General features: G+C 35.1%; 1 protein-coding gene across 2 annotated transcripts in view; it reads right to left on the bottom strand.

The window, feature by feature from the left end:
- Apoltp (Apolipoprotein lipid transfer particle) overlaps nt 1-12,931 on the bottom strand; it is a 6,186,292-nt gene that overhangs the window by 176,818 nt on the left and 5,996,543 nt on the right. The window lies entirely within an intron of this gene.

The following is a 12,931-nucleotide window of genomic DNA, read 5'->3' as shown; positions in this document are numbered from 1 at the left end:
TAATCCTAACTCGATTAATATATAACAAAAGGCAGATGTATACAACTACTGACTTGAGATGAAAGTGGCATACTTGTAGTACGTTTAAAGGTATACTAAAGACTAAATGATGGGGTGTGCGCAACAGTGGTCTAACCCCGAAAAATGTGAAAATGAGATTTTCATGTAATCTTTTTGTCGTTTAAATTGAATTGTCTTCCCACTGAGTTAGATAAAATTCACCTAGTAAATTTTATACATATCGATATTTTAGTTCTGGGTCTCAATCTAAGGCCTAAAATATTCAAAACAGGAGTCCGAATCTGAACTTCGAAATGACGGGTGTGGATCCAGAAACCGAATATCCGGATCCGGATCCAATATTCGAAACTTCGGATCCGGATCCAAGATCCAAAACTTCGGATCCGGATCCAAGATCCGAAATTTCGAATCCGGATCCAAGATCCGAAATTTCGGATCCGGATCCAGGAACCGGATATCCGAGATCCGGATCCGTCTGGCCATCCCTATTATAAACGTATCCGGAAATGATTCATTTGGCATAAGGGGTGGCTGCTAATCAGGTGATGAATGACTAATACCCAAAGAACAAAACATAATAAACGACTAGGCAGAGTTGGATTTACCACTAGGCCCGAGTCTAGGGGAGCAACGTTTTGAGGGGAGCACTTTGAATAAAAATTTAATTAGCAAGACGAAGAAAAGTGCAAAAATATTATATTAATAATAATAATAATAATAATAATAATAATAATAATAATAATAATAATAATAATAATAATAACATAAGTCAAACAGTCTCCAAATAATAATTGATTTAGGGAGTCTATTGGCTTTAATCATTGGTCGTCGAAGCTAAATTGAATTTTAACGTTCTACTTGCAGTAGATAGTAGCGAAGAGGCCTGTAATTATGATGTACTGCACTTCCCTCGCAACCCTCTGTGCATGTGTTCCTCAACACCTTGTCACAATATAAATGTAGATAAAGTTCAACAATCCGACAAGGGCGCCCATGTTGTGGTTTACAAGGGGGGCAGTATAAGCGACGTTTCATAAATAGTTTCAAATTCTGCTGTAACTAATTTAAAAATTTTATTGGATTTTCGATATTCTGAAGTACAATTTCCTCTAGGGGGGAAGCGCGATCGCCCCACCTTGCCCCTCCTGATGGGTGCCCTTGCAATCCGATTATTTTATTTCCTTTAATGAAATTCTTAGTGTTGGAATATTCAAACTATTACGGGCGAAAATTCAAAACGAATTTATTTCATTATTGCGCCAACGCATATTGTAAAACTCATCATTCTCTGTAACTATTTCAAGCAAGAAAAGATCGTGAATTTATAGTAATTAAAGTCTTTCTTCACAACATATGTAAAATGAAAATTCATTAAAATTTATACTAAAACGAAATAAAAGTATGCATAAAATAAGTTTTTCATTATTATTTTCTATTGTGTTAAAAATTTCCCCCATCGGGGAGGGGTAGTAAACCCGCGACTAGGGCAGGCACGGAAAGATCAAGTGTGCATGTTTCGTCTGATCAGTACCTTTTCTTCTTTTCTTTCTTTCTTTCTTCCTTTTTTAATTTTTTTTTAGCAACATATACTATCCGCATCTCAGGAGGTTGCAAGTCTACGGAATTCGATCTTCGCGACCCTTCCAGCTGAGTTTCTCCACCCACTCCCGGCTGTGAAGATTTTTTTCAGGATGGCCAGTCTTATATATACAAACATAATACTAACTCTATTTCTTGAAATGGAAGGGTCTTGGAGAAAACGAAGCAAAGGAAGGGCAGATAGTGTTAGGTGTGTGCATTGTCCATTCTCAACATGACACTTGACACAATCTGTTTCACATTTATCACATGGCTACTGGTTCACATTTGTAAAGAATACTCTCATTTCACGATAATTTAGAACTCGTTTTAAGTCCTCCCAGTGAACTTTTTAAAGTGTGTATCCATTCGTGCTTCAAGATAAAGGATTATCTTCTCACTTATTGACAATTCATCCATAGAAAGTATCCTACAATATAGAAAAAACTAAGAATACTAACTGCAACTTTTTCGTTTCATTTGACCGAGATCCCGCCTCTATGTTGGATACCAAATGCCCAAACTCTTCCTGTTTTCCTTTTTCATATCAGACAAATACTGGGACCGACACTTAGAAAAGCTTAAACCACTTTCTCCCTCATTTTGTCATAAAATGTAAGCAGGTATTTAGACTTGAGATAAAAGTATACGTGCAAGATGCCAACAAAGGAAACAATGTGAAGTTTAGTCTAGTGGCATTTTGATGTCCAACAATCGCAAGTTTTCTCACCTTTCTACATAAGAACTTATACATAGGAATATTAATTAATAATAATGTCCTCAGCTAAATCTATTATCCATAAAAGCATTATAACGCAATTGAAATAGATAAATGCAAAACATTTTCTAATACACCCCCCCCAAAGAAAAGTATGTCTTGATCCCGGTTGTGTGGTAAGAAAGTTCTTTAGAGAACTCTTTTTATTGCACTTATTAGACATAGCTGTCCGTCAGATCGTTGCACGGGTTTTGCTCTATCGTAAGTTCTTCTTAGCTATTTTACACTTATCCAAGGGGGTCTAGGAGGGCCGGACCCCTAAAATGTTCACGGTAGGTTTGCAAATGAACTATAATATGTAGATGAACTATAATATGGTTGCATCGGGCCTCCGTAATTTCTACCGCCCCCCTACATTTTTGGTCTGGCTACCGGCCTGGCCTTTCCCTTTAGTTATGATTTAGTCTAGAGTTGAAGAACTCTTTGGTTTTATGTGAGCCGCAAACTGAAACAACATAACCTAAAAAGATGAACTCGAAAAAGTTTTCTAATAACTTTTCATTAATCATCAATAAAGCACCACTCCATAATCGAAAAAAGTAGTGTATATTATATTTAAGATAAAGAGGCTTATATTTAAGATATGATGGCTGAAATTAAAGATTTTTTTATTGATGCGGGTGGGGTAGTTATAATGTATTTAATTGCTTGCATTGTATTCCATTTTTAATCCTTAATCCTTCTTTGTTCATCCTTTAAAAAGTGAGCATTTTTAAAAAGTACTCTTAATTTGTAATTTATTTCTTATATCCGAATGTTAGTAAATATATAGTTTGTACGTTAAAGGGCATATATTTAGTGTATGAACAGAAATATCATTTGATTGTTACCTTCCTGTTTCTGCTCGAGTTTTTAAATTTGTTTTTTACTAATCTTTCAGAATGTCTCATTCCGTTTATTACTAAATTCTACTGCTTGTTTGTATGCCTGATAAGTATTTCTATCAATATGTATATAATTTTAATCAGTGTGAAACTTGTGCAGATTCCGAGTCAAATCTGATCAAGTGCCCCTAAATTTGCCATTATTATTCAAGCATAACTGCAACTGAAATGGATAATTTTGGATCAAATCGCTCACGTTGGTAAGTTGTTGGATAGTTGTTTCATAACCGTAATTACAAGTATTTCGATCCGATACTAAAAAGTAAATGAGGTTATATTTTAACTTTGAGTAACCATTGGCAATTAGTTATTGAAATTTTGTTAACAAAACAAACTATTTAAAAAATGTTTGGAAAAACTTCCTCTAAAAACTGTAGGCAGCTGTTAGACGACAAGATAAAGATTTGTTGACAATTTCCTGTTTTGACCAATCAAAAGCAAACATTTGCATTCATGTTTCAACTACATACTATATGTATCCCAGTAACTACCCTTCAGTTTTGTATAAATTATCCCGATTTGCATTTCGATCATTAATGTTCGTAAGTGCTGTAAGAAAGTTTTGGGAACTGTAAGAATAACAGCTAATTCCTTTAGGTAATAAACCATGATGATATTCTTCTTCAGGAAGAAAGCTACGAAATTAACAAACGGGTAATCACCAAGAAGGACAGTAATCACAGATCCTGTCAAATTTTTAAGTTTAAAACTACTTTAAACCAAAATATGAGATAATAATAATAATAATAATAATAATAATAATAATAATAATAATAATGATAATAAAGTTGTTCGAGTCGATAATGAATGCTAGCTGCAAGAAGTATAAATTCAATGGTGATGCGAGGTAAATTGATTTATAATTTTATTTTCTGATATGGAAGTATCGAGACTGAAAAAAGTGTCAAATAATTTGTATTTATTTTTTCAAACAATTTCTCCAAATTAAACTAGCGAAATGAGTAGCATATTTAATCTCAAATACAATATATTCATTGATGTTTTTCAAACGCTTTTTTTTCTCCTTCATTTTAAAGACTAACAGGAAGACGGAATTTCTCTGCTCTTTAACTGCTGGCTAGCCATGTGTCAGGTGTCACTGAAGCTTAATTTACAGCATCTCCTCCCTCCAAATGATCAGAAGGGAACATTTCTTTGGATTTCTACACAAACATGGCATTCACCATATACCTGGCAACTCTGAAAAAAAGTTTGCATTTGGAGAATAATAAACTATCGTAAAACTTTTCAGAGGACAACAACTATGCCCTCTGATCTCCGCTTCCTCACCCCGCACTTGTATTCTCCTCTGAAGGGGACAGTACATACATTGGCATCGAGATACACTGGCAACCTTGTGCGGTGACCGCCACTGCAGTGTCCCCGTACGAAGGCTACAACTTAAAGCAATGCTTTTCCTCGAGTGACGGACACTGAGAGTTGCTCGAGACAGTTGCGCGAGAGCGGTCGGTGGCGGCAACCGTTTTAGTGGAAGCAATTGCAGTGGAAGCAAACGAAGGCAGCAATTTAAAACAATGCTTCACAAGCAGTTGCTCCACCGAGTTGCGCCACTGCAGTTGCTGAATATGAAGAGGGACTTAGCTTAGACCTCCACTACAAATTCCCTTGCCGGGGAGACCACTGCTTACGACTGGAGCGCCGCGCGACGGCCAGTAGTGCGGTGATGACTTGAATCGAATGGTTAAAGGCGCACTTTGAAATCTTAGAGATAAAATCCTCGCGGTAGACAGTCATAACCAAACTGATATAATAATGTGGTTTTGTATATATAGTATGCCAGTGATTAGTAAAAGCAACTATTTCGGGATCTTAAGAGATTTCAGTTTCAATGAGTAGTTGTGTAGTTCCATTTCGCCCCTCAAATAACAGATCAGATTGATTTTTTCATACAAAATATTATGCACATACCAAACATACCTGGGACTTCGATTCATTTTAACTTTATGAACTGGCTATTATGTTGTTAATTACTCATATATTCTTATATATCGATAATGCTGCTTCGCTTTAATTGTCCTACGTACAAGTTGAGCACTTATTGTGACTTTCATTCTATTTTTCTAGTCATCACATTCTGATAAAAAAAAATGTTATATATCTTGCTTTTTGCTGCCAACTCGTATTTGTCAAGGAGAGTACTTATCGTTATGCGGAAAAGACACAAAGTATATTACTCTCAGAATAAGTATATTGCCCTTTTCCTGTATTGTTGTTAGAACATCCACATTTCACGCGAAGATCCACGAAGAAGATCAACATTTCATGCGAAGGGCTTTCAAAATTTCTTTTCGTAAAACTGTACATTTTTTGTGCACAATGACTAATAATTGATTCTTCATATTGTAACAATAACTAGATTTCCTGACCTATATATTTAGAGTAGGATAAAAGGTCCAAATTGTAAAAGTGCTACAAATACTCTTTTAATCATTACATATATATATATATATATATATATATATATATATATATATATATATATATATATATATATATATAATGGGCGCCCAGGGGATTTTTTCCAAGGGGGCAAGACACATATTATATATATGTGTGTGAGAGAGTGGGGAATATACATATTATATATATATATATATATATATATATATATATATATATATATATAACCCCCACTCTCGCATACAATCACCTTAAGACACGCGTGCACAATCCTTCACCTCAACATGATCAATTATTTTAGCACATGGTATATCTTCATTAACTTATGCAAGATCGGCGCCCTTCGTAATATTATAACAAACGATTCTTTCTATCGCTACAGTCACAACAATTACATCTGAGAGGAAAGGAAAGAAAATATAATCAGCTTTCTCATTGTGTTAATTTTTCTCCGTAATAATACATATATTGCAGTGTTATATTAATAAAACCTTGTTCCGTACCCCATGCCGTAAACGTCGCCAAACCCTACTGGCCCACTTGCCGGTAAATGTCAATCGTCGATACAGCGACGCGTTGAAGGATTGCCGCTAGTGTCCTACTGGCGGCAGGGTTCCGTCGAGTTGAAACAGATATCTCGAGTCGGGGTGTTGATGGTACCACCGCATAGCAGCGAGGACTTCGTTCTGGCCCATGCTCTTTCGATTCGTCGTGGAGAATCTCGAAGGGACCGACACGAACTATCGCCTGCCATGTACTCCCATGCGCAAAAAAAAAAAAAAAAAAAAAAAAAATAAATAAATAAATAAAAAAAATGCGCATATACTGTAACTCACGATTTTTCGCAATTATTTCATTTTCCTTATGTTTATGGGTAAAATTCAGTTATTAGTATGTGGAGATAATAGAAAGCAATCCATCTAAGGAGATATTTCCAAAAAAATATAATAAAATAATAAAACTATAAGCAAAAAACAAAATTATGTTCGGTTTTGTGTATACTGGCAATAATGTTTTCGAGGGAATTTTTGGAGTAGCACAGCACGATTGTAGAGGGAATTACAGAATTGGTAACAAAACAGTTGAATCAAGGAACAGGAAAGTGGAGTAAAATATTGCATTTATTGGCTTAAATCTAGGGTGTAAATTGTCTGCCAAATATAAATTAGCTTCTGTAACCAAGATGTTGTACGGAAATATATAAACAAAGAGAAAAACTGTTGTCTTAAGTTTGGAAGTGACATGCTCTATAGCCATGAGCATTTATTTCTTAAGAAAAAATATAGGCAATAAAAGAAAGTCTGTGTGGTCAAGTGGGTAGAATGACGGATTAGTAATTCTTATACTGTTTTGACCCCAGATCGAATCCCATCCGATCCTGTTCAATTTATTTTCTTTACAAAACATTGTATAAATTGTATAATTTTTATGTTAATAAGAACCGAAACAATACAATAAAGAAATAACTTTTTGTTTCCTCTGATGACGTATTTATGTAGAATTAGCTTACTATTTATTACTAATAGCGATTGTTTTTAGTTTATGGCGTGGTATGCTTAATCATTCCCTCTCCGTTTTTTTAACACAGCAGAAGTAACTTCAAACTTCAACTCACTGCGAGTGTGTCTGTAAAAAACAAAACAAGCGCGACCTGCATCTTTACACACAGCGTGACGAACACAATCACAGCCATAGCTTGTTGTATGTTCTAGTGTTTCTGTGTGTGTGTGTTCCTTTTTAGAGTATTGACTCTCTCTCTCTCCTTTTGTTTCACATCAACAAGTGCAACAAATGCAAGTCTGTGTAAAAAAAATCAAGAATGCTTTCTTTAAACAAAACTAAATTTTACAGCTCTCTTTGTGAATAACACGAATGCTTCCGACGAATTATACAGTAGCGTGAAAAACTGATAATAAAATGATCTAACATGCATAAGCTTCTTTTTCTAGCGTGACAACACATTAAACATAACAAATTAGATTTTTGGGATTACAAATTATCACATTACGTGTCGGTGTAGGCCTATTCGTTTTCACATTCGAGCGACGAAAGAAGAAAGTGTGGTTATAGTTATAAAAACCGAATACCATTTTTCAATGAATTCAAGTTACATGGCTCCTACATATCGAAAAAATGATTTCTCGATGTCTGTCCATCTATTCCTCTCTCGGTTCGTCACGGTTTTACACGCACTCAAATAGAGGCGATACTGTTCAACGTATCTGGACCGAAATATAGACATAACGTTTTAATAACATACTATCTTTCGAATTTTATGTCCTTCGACATCTAAAAGTAAGGGTAATTTACTGAAGGATTAAAATTTAAAACAATTCAATTTTCTCAAGTAAAAAAAGCTGTGACGATTTTATTTACTTTTTATAAATATATATTTTATTAACGAATCTCCACCGCATATGAATAATTTTTCTGAAAAAATATATATGGTGTAATTTACTGTATGGTATGCGTTCTTTTTGCAGAATTTTCTCAACCACATTTCATAAATAAACGTATCATTAATAACCTAACAAACAACTCGTTCGAAGGAGTAGCTTAATCTTAGGATGAGCTTTACCCCGATAGTTTTCCCATTAACGCCTCAGGCAATTTTGTTCATATTTCGTAAAGAAATGTTTCATTAATAAACTAACATAAGCATAAATCGTTTATTCCGATAACATACAGAAGTGGTTTTCTCAAGGGTTGAATTTTTTTGGACAATTTTCTCAGTAATAACTGAGACAAATTTGTTCTAATTTCAGTAAAATATTTTCTGTAATAATCCTACAATATGGTATAACTCGCTTGTTCCGAAAAGAAAAATCCAAAAGAGATACTTTGACAGTGAATTTTTTCCCGACGATTTGCTTAAAAATTACTCGATATACTGTCAAATTTACAGATAGAAGAGTTTACTTTGGGGGTAAGCTTTTCCCGATGACCTTCCTAAAAAACACTCAGGAGATGTTTGTTGTTCATATTTTATAAATACATGTGACATAAATAACCTAGCTATATGGTATAATTCCCTCATCCGGAAAAACTAGGAATGGCATATTACTTTTGACAGTAAGTTTTACCCTGCGATTTTCTCAAGAACGACTCAGGCGATTGTGCTCGTATTTCATAAATAAATGTTTTACGAAAACACTAACAATATAGCATAGCTCGTTTGTCCTGAAAAGATCCACAAGGGATAATTTATTCTTGGGGGTGACTTTTTTCATGATTTACTCAGAAATTATTCAGACGCTTTTGCTTATAGTTCACATACAATTATATCCTTAATAATTCTAATATATGGATCAAGTTATTTCTAACGAAAATATGACCAATGGGTACTTTACTTTTGGGCCTGAAGTTTCTTCTAGCAAAGTTTTCCAAAACATTATTTTATTCGCAATTTCCCAAATAAATGTTTCAATAATAGTTACAGCCTAGCATAAGTCAGTGTAAAAAATTCGAGCGAGAAAGTACAGTGCGTTTGCTCCGTATCCTTGTTACACCTAATCACAATTTTCCGAACAAAATCGAAACTTCTTTTTAAATGTGCCTTGTTGTGGTCAAATGGTTCAAGTGCATTGGTTCTGGATTTGATTTCCAGTGAGAGCTAGTGTATTTTCATCCAAGAGATGTGACACGTCGGTGCAAAGAAAAAAGTGTTTAGATAAGCCTAACCAAGCTAATCAACAAAAGAAATAATACAATGTTACGAAATTATCGTCGAAATGTAGTTAATATTAGGTAGGTGCGACTGAAATGTCCAAACGATTATTGTCAATTCCAAAGGCCTTTGTTTTCGTCCGGCGGGAGCTCATGTGGTTCGGATTCTACGTTAATCAGTAGGTCCACGTCTCATATAGCCTCGCTGCTGAAAGGGACGTTAAACTCAAAATCACATCACACATCTTTGTTTTCGCCTTTGTTTTAAATGTCTCGGTTCATGAGATCCTTAGTGGCTAAGCGGTTAGCGTACGCGCCTTTGGCGTGGAAGACCCGGTTTCGATTCCCGGCGAGAGCTCACGTGCTTCGGAGTCCACGTTAATCAGTAGGCCGACGTCTCATATAGCTTCGTTGCTGAGCGAGACGTTAAACTCAAACTCAATGTCTTTGTTCATAAATGTCTTTGTGTATGGTTTTCCATATACGTGGCATGGACATTAAATTTTGATTTCTACGCCATATGTATCTAATTACATACACAGGTATAGAACGAACACAACAAACTTGGAATATCTACATTGTTTGCGTATGGAAAATAATCACGCTCTACTGCACAGGAGAGCCGTGTGTATGGAATTCCATACACATAGCAATCAACGTAATAAGAAATGTATAATAATAAGAATTAATAATAATAATAATAATAATAATAATAATAATAATAATAATAATAATAATAATAAAATAATAATAATAATAATAATAATAATAAAAATAAAAACAGAAAACGATACGATCACTTACATAATTTATAAATATAAGTTAACATTTAATAAGCATATAACTGCAATGGAATTAAGTTGTTTCTCTCTCTCCCTGAACGCAACAGCCCTTATTGTGCTAAGGCGTAGAAGGAAACTTGTGGCACTCACGATTTGGGGCGGTGTGTGGTCACAACTTCGGATCCCTTTGTTGTTAGTCCTAGCTTTCTAGACGGATGCAGTTATTCCCGGTAGAATATACAAGCAAATAGATTTTGTATTACTATTAAAGTAAATAATTATACTCATTCCCTCAATGTGATACTTGTGGTTGTTTAACTGTATACAGACAGCTGATCCATGAAAGAATCGTTGATAATAATAATAATAATAATAATAATAATAATAATAATAATAATAATAATAATAATAATAATAATAATAATAGTAAATAACAGAAGCTCGACAAATATTCTTGCAAATAATAGGAAAAAGTTTTCGTCACACAGTTCACTTTGCTGGAAACACCAGTGTGCCGCGTTATACCGATTGTGGCACACTGGAATATAGGGTATGTTTTTTTTTTCAACTATTCCAACTGCTTCAATTGAAATGGATCTATAATAATAAGAGAGTGAATTTAGTCTTCTTACCCTTCGATTTAGAAATAAGGTTCGCGAGAATTTCATAAAAGAATAATATACTCAGAATTGTATATAGTAGTTTGTTTTATTCGAAATTACATACTTCCTGCAACTGTTTTTTGATTGAAATGATTTGAAATGAAATCTTTAAGTTTTACGTCCCACGATTATGCCGGATAGGCTAAAGGAGACAGTGATGATAAGAAATGAATGAAATGATCGAGTGAAGAAAGTGGGATAAAACGGGAGAACCTCGAGAAAACCCACGCACAGTGTTTGTCCAGCACAAGGTTCACTTGGCGTAAGCATGGATCGAACTAAGGACTCCATGCACCAGAGGTGAATGCTCTACCACTTAAACACCGTGGGCTCTGAAATTACTTAAAGGAGAAAGGGACTACTTTATGAATACTTGATGACGAACACATTTGTTAAAAAATACCAACTTTTCGTGAAATATTGCTTATAGACAGGGGCGGATTAAGGCTTTTGGGGACCTAGAACCGACTGTTTTAAGGGGGCCCTATGTTAAGAATAGTTCCAGTGCATAAATTTTCTTTTCTGCCTTCCACAGCCTCATAGGCTTATGGAACTACTGAGAACTATGCTGTAATATTTGAATGTGCTCCAAGTTTAGAATAATTAGTTTAGTTAAATTCATTATTAACAATTAAATAATTGCATTCATTATTAACAGGTAAATGCTGCTGATAGAAAGACTTAAATCTAGCGATACCGCGAGCGTAACGAGCGGAAAAAAAATAACATCGGTCTGAAGCCTATAATATAATAAGTTGATTACTATATTTTAGTATTAAACAGAGGGATTTAAAGGGCCCCCTGAGCTTGGGGCCCCGAAGCCTGGGCTTCATTGGCTCCGCCCTTAATCCGCTAATGCCTATAGATTATAAATTAAAGGGGACGGGCCGGGTCCGTTCTAAAAATTCCGGCCCGTGCAGACCTCAACCCCCTGTGTATATGCTATCTTTGAAAATACAGTAGAGTTTCGCTTATCCGACATGAAACAGGCAGGCATAACGCCGGATAATATGGATGTATTAAGGAAAGACCTATTAAAATTCAAACTATGATATAATTTTTCATATTACGCATCTAATTATCATGTTTTGCAAGAAACAAATACAATGCATTGACTCAGTGATGTATTCAGCGTGAGGTCCTGGAAGCTGTCCCTTACCAAACCTCAAGCACTTTTTAACATATAGGCGATTTAACATATTTTGAGGGAGTAATTTTGTTGTTCATTGGCGTTTTGTCGCGTCTCGCTGTTGATGAGCCGCTGGTGGTATAATTTTCAAAACGGAAGAGAGGCCCACCACAAATCGTCGCTGTGGAACCGCCAATTTTTGGCGAGATGTCGCTAGTTGTCCATCGTTGGTCCACCGACGCATACGGCATGGGGTAGGTGGTTGAGTTCGTGTTTAAAAATGTTGTGCAGATAATAATGAAGCTTCAAATGCAAGGCTGCAAGGCTTAGTTATGCACAGTACTTTATTGTTATTAATATTATTATTATTTGTAAAGGTAAAAGTCACTAAAATTTTGTAATTTCGGCTGGCCTTGAAGAACGAAGTCTTCTTATATTTGAAAACGGTATTATTGAATATTTAGCTTAGATGTCAGCTTTTGAACATTATAATTGCTAGAATGAAACCCAACAACAGTAACAAAAACTTCATTCTTATCAGCATCAAGTCTGCAAAAGCACCAACAAACAGCGAAATTATCTTTTCAATCAACTGGCGGGTACTATCATTCAAAATACTTTGCCATTGAATTCATCACGCTGAATATAATCATTAGTGAAAAAATAAAACATCACAGAGAGAGGGGAATAGGTTAAAATCTTGGAAATGGGTTCGACCATTTTTTTACTCCTAATCATTTACTTGAATGTTGATTTTTGGTGGACAAACACCGTGCTCGTGGGTTTTCTCGGGGTTCTCCCGTTTCCTCCCACTTTCTTCATTCCACCATTTCACTCATCTCTCATTATCACCGTCTCCTTTAGCCTAACCGGCATAACCGTGGGACGTAAAACTCAAAGATTTCATTTTTTGAATATTGATTTTAAAAGCAAACTTTTGTCACTAGAAGAGCCTCTAAATGAACCTTTTCAAACTGCCCCTTCTCTGGGCGTTCATAACATATATATAT

This window comes from Thermobia domestica, chromosome 6 (assembly GCF_964235325.1).
Source record: "Thermobia domestica chromosome 6, izTheDome1.hap1.1, whole genome shotgun sequence".
NCBI classification, from domain to species: domain Eukaryota; kingdom Metazoa; phylum Arthropoda; class Insecta; order Zygentoma; family Lepismatidae; genus Thermobia; species Thermobia domestica.
This window is presented reverse-complemented; position numbering and strand designations above follow the sequence as displayed.